Source organism: Colobus angolensis, unplaced genomic scaffold (genome assembly GCF_000951035.1).
Source record: "Colobus angolensis palliatus isolate OR3802 unplaced genomic scaffold, Cang.pa_1.0 Scaffold241, whole genome shotgun sequence".
In the NCBI taxonomy this organism is placed as follows: domain Eukaryota; kingdom Metazoa; phylum Chordata; class Mammalia; order Primates; family Cercopithecidae; genus Colobus; species Colobus angolensis.
The window spans coordinates 1-8,453 of NW_012115611.1; positions in this window are offsets into that span (position 1 = coordinate 1).

Sequence of the window (8,453 nt, forward strand, 5' to 3'; positions counted from 1 at the left end):
TGGGACACTATGAGGCAGGGTGGGACCCTATCTAGGCAGGGTGGGACCCTATCTAGGGCCACCTGGTGCTAACTTTTTAGGTTTTGTGAGGCCTACTAGTTTCATTTGACCCTATCTAGGGCCACCTGGTGCTAACTTTTTAGGTTTTGTGAGGCCTACTAGTTTCAAAGGAAAGAAGTACTCATTTCCAGGCCGAAAACTACTAAACTGAGGGTTTTGATTTGGATCAAAATGAAGTATTGAGGATTGGATTTACCCTCCCAACTAAAACACTATGTAAAATACATGAAACAGCAGCCTTCAACATATTGCATGTCAAACACTGAAGGACAGTGATCTTCAGAAGACAGAAAACCTTAAAATTGACCCAGCTTTTTCCTGGAGGAAGTTTCTAAATCAAGAAGAGACACCCAGGAATAGCCTGTTGGTCTCCCTAAATTGAGAAGATGGACTTAAGAGTCCAGGGAAGTCAAGGTAGTTAGAGCACACAGAGAAGACCACCAGAGAGGAGACAGCCAAAGAACTCCAGAGATCTGCAGAGGCTGTGCCTTGCAACTGAGTCTCATCAGCACATGTAAGTGAGAAAAATATCCAATCAAGAGCAAACACTGCTCAGATTTCAGAGGATGCTGCCTGCCAGATTTATGATTCCTACTGAAAGCTTCAGGTGGGGAAGGACACATGACTTGGAGTCCTTCCCTGCCTCTCCCATCTGTCCCCATTTTTCACTGACTGAAAATCATCAGACTTTCAGTCACCTCTTGAAGATACATTATTGATATTGAATTCTTGTGTTTGGCTTTGTAGACTATTTGCAGTCTGAGAGTTTGTACCTTTAATGGCAGAAGTTATTCAACAATGAGCTGATCACATGACTCTATTAATCTTACTTTTTCCTGTTATATACTCCTCAGTAGTTTGATTGTTGTCCCCACAATGTGATTATAATGGGGTGTCCTCATAATGGGATTATCTTTATTAGGCTGCTACTGAATATGATTGGAACAAGAGGTGTGGGAAGTTATACAAATCTATTTTGAAAATTTTGAGCATTCAGAATTTTGCTTTGGCCTGGCTTCATGCATTGTTCCTCTTCCATTATTCTTTTTCCTACAGCCTGGCTTAAGGGAGCCTAGGAGATATCAGACTTAATTCTGGTTAAGTTGTATAAAAATGCTTTTCTATGAAAATATTTTTCTCCCTCTTACACCCAAATCCTCTTGACAAAAGTTCTGAGTTAAAGTAGCAAATAAATGGGAAAGAAACATGAGGCGAGACACACAGAGTGTGTAATAATCAAGGAAGAACAAAAACTTTGGTTCCCAAAGAGGTAAATTTTAGACTCCAGAAAAAGTGTGCGGGTGGTGGTTGAGGCGGGAAGAAATAATGATTTGTTTTTATTTTTAAGAACTGCCTGTGGAAGCCTTCTCCTCCTGAAAAAACAAAAATACTATCAGTGAGCAGGTGGAGCAAGATGGGCAAGTAGAAGCCTCCACCGATCTTCCTTCCTGCAGGAATACCAACTTTTACAACTATCTACACAAAAAAGCACTTTCGTAAGAACCAAAAATGAGGTGGATGATCACAGTAACTGGTTTTACCTTCACATCACTGAAAAAGGCACTGAGGTGGATAGAAAAGACAGTCTTGAATTGTTGACACCACCCCTTCCCCATCCACCAGCAGTGGCCACATGGCATAGAGAATCGTGCACTTAAGGGAGGGAGAGCACAGCAACTGGGGGACTTTACACTGGAACTCAGTGCTGCCAACATGTGGCAGAACTCAGCCTGTGCCCACTGAGGGAGCATTTTAAAAAGCCCTGGCAAGAGGGTATTCACCCATCCCAGCAGTTGCAATTGAGTCTTGGCTAGCCTCGCAACCACAGGCTAAACTGCTCTGTGATCCTAAATAAACTTGGTAGGCTGTCTAGGCCACAAGGACTGCACCTTCTAGGTACATTGTGGAGCTATACTGGGATTGGAGCCAGTGGATTTAAGGGACACATGACTAAGTCAGAGAGCAGCTGGTGCAGCTAAGGGAGTGCTTGCATCACCCCTGCCCCAACCCTAGGTAGCACAGCTTGCGGGTCCAAAACAGACCCTTCCTTCTGTTTGAGGAAAAGAGAAGGAAAAGTGAAGAGGACTTTGCCTTGCAACTTGGATACCAGCTCAGCCACAGCAGGACTGGGTACTGGGTATCAGTCATGAGGCCCCCTTTCCAGGCCCTAGCTCCTGGACAACATTTCTAGACACACCCTGGTCCAGAAGGGAACCCACTGCCTTGAAAGGAAGGACTCAGTCCTGGCAAGATTCATTACCCGCTGACTAAAGAGCTCTTGGGGCCTGAATAATCAGTAGTGATAACCAAGTAGTACATGCTGTGGGCCTTGGGTGAGACTCTGAGAGGGGCTGGCTCCAGGGGTGACCCAGCTTATTCACAGCTGTGATGGCTACAGTGAGAAACTCCTTCTGCCTGAGAAAAGGAGAGGGAAGTATATAGGGGACTTTGTCTTGCAGCTAGGTACCAGCTCGCCTATAGTGAGGAAGAGCACCAAGTGGGCTCGTGGGGTCCCCATTTCCAGATCTTGGCTTGTGGATGGTATATCTAGCCCAGGGATGGACCTGCCCTGGGCTAGAGGGGAGTCCAATGCCCTAAAGGGTGAGTCCCAGGACTGGTAGCATTAACCACAAGCTGACTAAAGAGCCCTTGAGCATTAAGGGAACATTGGTGGTACTGTGGCAGGACTCCCTGTGGGCATGTGGTGGTGGTGGACATAGGGGGAGGCCCTTCTGCCTGGGGAAAAGGGAGAGAAAAGTGGGAAAGTCTTAATCTTGTGGTTTCAGTGCCAGTGTAGCTGCAGTAGAATAGAGCCACCAGGTATATTTCTAAGGTTTCTGAATCTAGTCCCTGGGTCCTGGACATCATCTCTGGACCCACCTGGGGCTCAGGGGAACTTGCCACCCTGAAGGGAGGGACACAAGACGGGCTGGCTTCACTACTTATTGATTATAGAGCCCTGGAGACTTCAGCAAATATAAGAGGCAGCCAGGTAGTGGTTACAGCAGGCCGTAGGTAAGACTCAGTACTATGCTTGCTTCAGGTTTGACCCAGCCCAGTTGCAGTAGTGGTGGCCACAGCGGTGCTTATGTCACCCCTCATCTAGCTTTGGGAAGCTCAGCACAGAGGGAGAGACTCTGGGAGAAAGTAAGGGAAGAGAGCAAGAGTCTTTGTTTGGTAATCCAGATAATTTTTCTGGATCTTATTCAAGACCACCAAGGTGGTACATCTATGAGTCTGCAAGAACTACAGTGTTACTGGGCTTGGGGTGCCCTTAATGTAGATATGGCTGCAGTGACCAAAAATTTAGATTACAACACCCAAGTCCCTTCAAATACCTGGAAAGCCTTTTCAAGGTGGAGGTGTACAAACTAGCCCAAACTGTGAAGACAACAATAAATACCCAACTCTTTGGTGCCAAGACAGCGAGGAACATACACAAGCATCAAGATCACTTTGGAAAACACAACCTCACCAAATAAACTAAATAACGTAGCAGGTGCCAATCCCAGAGAGACAGAGATATGTGACCTTTCAGACAGAGAATTCAAAATAGCTGTTTTGAGAAAACTCAAAGAAATTCAAGCTAACACAGAAAAGGGATTCAGAATCCTATCAGGTAAATTTAACAAAGAAATTGAAATAATTAAGTAGAATCCAGCAGAAATTCAGGAGTTGAAAAATGCAATTGACATACCAAAGAGTCTCTTAGTAGTAGAGTTGATCAAACAGAAGAAAGAATAAGTGAACTTGAAGACAGGTTACATGAAAATATACAGTCAGAGAGGACAAAAGAAAGAAGAACAAAAAAGAATGAAGCACACCTACAAGACCTAGAAAATAGCTTCAAAAGTGCACATCTAAGAGGTATTGGCCTTAAAGAAAAGCTAGAGAGAGAGAGAGATGGGGTAGAAAGTTTATCCAAAGGGGTCGGGCACGGTGGTTCACGCCTGTGATCCCAGCACTTTGGGAGGCTGAGGCAGGTGGATCAGGTCAGGAGTTCAAGACCAGCGTGGCAAACATGACAAAACCCTGTCTCAACTAAAACTACAAGAATTAGCCAGGCATGGTGGCGGCTGCCTGTAATCCCAGCTACTCAGGAGGCTGAGGCAGGAGAATCACTTGAACCTGGCAGATGGAGGTTGCAGTGAGCCGAAATTGTGCCACTGCATTCCAGCCTGGGCAACAGAGCGAGACTTCATCTCAAGAAACAAAAAAAAAAAAAAAAAAAAAGAAAGAGAGAGAGAGAAAGTTTATCCAAAGGGATAATAACAGAGAATTTTCCAAAACTAGGGAAACTTACTATTATCCAAGTACAAGAAGATTATAGAACATCAAGCAGATTTAACCCAAAGAAGATTACCTCAAGGCACTTAAAATCAAACTCTATATTTAAGAGACATAACTTAAAGTAATAAAAGCCTTCTACGACAAGCTCATAGCCAACATTATACTGAACAGGGAAAAGTTGAAAGCATTCCCCCTGAGAACTGGAATAAAACAAGGATGCCCACTTTCACCACTTCTGTTCAGCATAGTAGTGGAAGTCCTAGTCAGAGCAATCAGACAAGAGAAAGAAATAAAGGGCATCCAAACTGGTAAAGACGAAGTCAAACTGTTGCTGTTTGCTGATGATATGATCATATACCTAGAAAACCCTAAAGACCCATCCAAAAAGCTCCTAGAACTGGTAAAGTTTCAAGATATAAAATTAATGTCCACAAATCAATAGCTCTGCTATACACCAACAGCGATCAAGCTGAGAATCAAATCAAGAACTCAACCCCTTTTACAATAGCTATAAAAATTGAATACATAAATACAATAAGGTACTTAAGAATATACCTAACCAAAGAGGTGAAAGACCTCTACAAGGAAAACTACAAAACACTGCTGAAAGAAATCATAGGTGACACAAACAAATGGAAACACATCCCATGCTCATGGATGGACAGAATCAATATTGTGAAAATGATCATACTGTCAAAAGCAATCTACAAACTCAGTGCAATTCCCATCAAAATACTACCATCATTTTTCACAGAACTAGGAAAAACAATTCTAAAATTCATATGGAACCAAAAAAGAGCCCACATAGCCAAAGCAAGACTAAGCAAAAACAAGAAATCTAGAGGCATCACATTACCCAACTTCAAACTATATACAAAGCCATAGTCACCAAAACAGCATAGTGCTGGTATAAAAACAGGCATATAGACCAACAGAACAGAATAGAAACCCAGAAATAAAGCCAAATACTTGTAGCCAACTGATCTTCAGCAAAGCAAACAAAAACATAATGTGGGGAAAGGACACCCTTTTCCACAAATGATGCTGGGATAATTGGTGACCCACATGCAGAAGAATTAAACTGGATCCTCATCTCTCACCTTATACAAAAATCAACTCAAGATGCATCGAAGACTTAAATCTAAGACCTGAAACCATAAAAATTGTACAAGATAACACCGGAAAAAACCTAGACATTGGCTTAGGCAAAGACTTCGTGACCAAGAACCCAAAAGCAAATGTAACAGAAACAAAGATAAATAGACGGGACTTAATTAAACTAAAAAGTTTCTGCTCAGCAAAAGAAATAATCAGCAGAGTTAACAGACAACCCGCTGCGTGGGAGAAAATCTTCACAATCTATACATCTGACAAAGGACTAATATCCAGAATCTACAAAGAACTCAAACAAATCAGCAAGAAAAAAAAAAAAAACATTAAAAAGTGGGCTTTGGACATGAATAGACAACTCTCAAAAGAACATATGCAAATGGTCAACAAACATATGGAAAAAACGCTCAACATGGCTAATTTTCAGGAAAATGTAAATGAAAACTACAATGCGATTCCACCTTACTCCTGCAAGAATGGCCATAATCAAGAAACCAAAAACTAACAGATGTTGGCATGGATGTAGTGAAAAGGGAACACTTTCACACTGTTAGTAGAAACGTAAACTAGTACAACCATTATGGAAAACAGTGTGGAGATTCTTTAAAGAACTAAAAGTAGATCTACCATTTGATCCAGCAAGCTTACTACTAGGAAAAGCAATATCCACAGAAAAATAAGTTATTATACAAAAAAGATTCTTGCACATGCATATTTATAGCAGCATAATTTGTAATTGCATAAATATAGAACCAGCCTAAATGCCCATCAATCAACAAGAGAATAAAGAAAATGGTGTATGTACACACACACACACGCACACACACACCACGTAAGAGTACTCAGCCATAAAAAGGAGCAAAATAATGGTATTCACAGCAACCTGGATGGAACTGGAGACTACTATTCTAAGTAATGTAACTCAGGAATGGAAAACCAAATGTTTTATGTTCTCACTCATAAGTGGAAGCTAAGCTATGAGAACACAAAGGCATAAGAATGATACACAGGACTTTGGGGATTCAGGGGAAAGGGTAGGAGGGGGTGAGGGATTAAAGACATTGGGTACAGGGTACACTGCTTGTTCACAAATGATTTTAAACATGAAATTTATGAAAGCAAATTTTAACAGAGAACATTCTGTTAAAATGTTAACAGAATGTGCACCAAAATCTCAGAAACCACCACTAAAGAACTTATGCATGTAACCAAACACCACCTGCTTCCTAAAAACCTATTGAAATAAAAAATAAATTTTTATAAAAAAGAAAAGAATGTCCATACTACCCATACTACCCAAAACAATCTACAGATTGAATCCAATCCCCATCAAAATACCAATGACATTCTTCACAGAAATAGAATAAACAATTCTAAAATTTATGTGGAACCACAAAAAACTGAGAATAATAGCAAAAGCTAACCTGAGCAAAAAGAACAAAACTGGAGGAATCACATTACCTGACTTCAAATTCCACTACAGAGCTATAGTAACCAAAACAGCATGGTACTGGTATAAAAACAGACACATAGACCAATGGAACAGAATACAGTACCCAGAAATAAATCCACACACTTAGGACATGGCTACACATAGGAAGGGGTTTCTGAGGACAACACTCTGTATGTGTTAACTTTGTAGTTTTGAAGTTAACAAGACCCTGGGCTCACCATGCAGTCCATATGTGATGCTGAACCCTTTACACACAGCACTAGACGGTTTTGAACCTATCAAAACACTGCTTCACTTAAATTTCACCAACTCCTTAAAATCCTAGTAAGTCTATGTTTTCCTTTGTTCCTATGTTTTCCTTTTCTCCCACTTTCTGGGTTGTCTGTTTACTCCGCTGATTATTTCTTTTGCTGAGCAGAAGCTTTTTAGTTTAATTAAGTTCAGTCTATTTATCTTTATTTCTGTTACATTTGCTTTTAGGTTCTTGGTCACGAAGTCTTTGCCTAAGCCAATGTCTAGAAGGTTTTTTCCGGTGTTATCTTGAACAATTTTTATGACTTCAGCCCTTAGATTTAAGTCTTTGATGCATCTTGAGTTGATTTTTGTATAAGGTGAAAGATGAGGATGCAGTGTAATTCTTCTACAGGTAGGTCACCAATTATCCCAGCACCATTTGTGGAAAAGGGTGTCCTTTCCCCACTTTATGTTTTCGTTTGCTTTGCTGAAGATCAGTTGGCTAATCAGATACTTCCTAGCTCCTCTGTTGCATGACTTTGTGCATTGTAGGTCAGGGTCAAAATGATAAAGGTGATTTTCTGTGACTACATACTTGTCAGTAACAGGTGGTCCTATGCTGATAGAGGTAAAAAAAATAAAAGTTTTAAAAGAATGTTCTCTGTTAAAATTTGCTTTCATAAATTTCATGTTTAAAATCATTTGTGAATAAATATTAAAATAAAAAGGTAAGCCGCGATTTTGGTAAGGCAATTTCTGAGCAAATCATGCACAATTTTTTTTTATCCCCACTGATCTATTACATAGACCAATATTTGCTTGCGAAAACAGTGAGAGAAAGAACTCGGCTATTTTATTTTAGTAGAGCAACAGCGAAAGAACGCACCTTCTAAACAGCGAAGGAAGACACCTTCGATGTAGTTGAGAGTCCTTTTCCATTCTATTTTAGTAGAGCAACAGCGAAGGAAGACACCTACTAAACAGCGAAGGAAGACACCTTCGCTGTAGTTCAGACTCCTTTTCCATTCTTCACCCACGCGCGGGGGAGTAGCGCGCCGCGGTCGCCAGGCGGGTAGGAACTACCATCCCAGCATCCTACGCGGCGCGGGGAAAGAAGCCCGGGAATGAGAGAAAGCGGCTCCGGGGGGATAGCGGGCCAGTGAGGGCCGCCCGTCTTTTCAGGCGGTTTTCGTCTCTTTCCGCTGGTGGCCTCGGAGCTCACGCTGGGGCGGGTCCCGGTAGCGCGAGGCGGTGCAGGGCGGGAAGGGGAGTCGTGACGGCTGCGGCGGCGGGGACAGCAGCGACG